Raw genomic sequence first — 374 nt, 5'->3', positions numbered from 1 at the left:
GTCTCTGGAGATATTTCAGGACCAGGAAGAGAATTCCCAGTGGAACAAATAGATTGTTTTGATGACTCCAACTTCCACCTTTCAAGGGAGATGAAGTGAAATTCATATTGTCCCTTGTACAGAGAGAGTCAGGTGAGTATTGCAAACACCAAAACAATTTATCCCCCCAAGATACCTATCCAGTTTTCCATTTTCTCCCCTGAAAGAACAGGTGACCAAATCTATGCATCCATTGCTCTGGTAGTGAAATCCCACTCCTAGTCATGGATGCAACATGGAAGGCATGATGTGAACACTCTCATATGTATAGATTCTACAACAGTTACTCTCTGCAAATAGATATGAACCAGATTTGGCACAAACACAGTTGTACA

The 374-nt window shown here is 40.9% G+C and overlaps 1 protein-coding gene across 1 annotated transcript in view; it reads right to left on the bottom strand.

The window, feature by feature from the left end:
* The window catches only part of LOC103802280 (cubilin-like), a gene marked incomplete at both ends in the record, with an annotated part of 20,364 nt that overhangs the window by 7,920 nt on the left and 12,070 nt on the right, over positions 1 to 374 (bottom strand). The gene's annotated exons all lie outside the window — the stretch shown is intronic.

This window comes from Acanthisitta chloris, unplaced genomic scaffold, assembly GCF_000695815.1.
Source record: "Acanthisitta chloris isolate BGI_N310 unplaced genomic scaffold, ASM69581v1 scaffold40230, whole genome shotgun sequence".
In the NCBI taxonomy this organism is placed as follows: Eukaryota; Metazoa; Chordata; class Aves; order Passeriformes; family Acanthisittidae; genus Acanthisitta; species Acanthisitta chloris.
The sequence above is the reverse complement of the archived record's forward strand: the minus strand, read 5'-3'. Positions and strand labels throughout refer to the sequence as shown.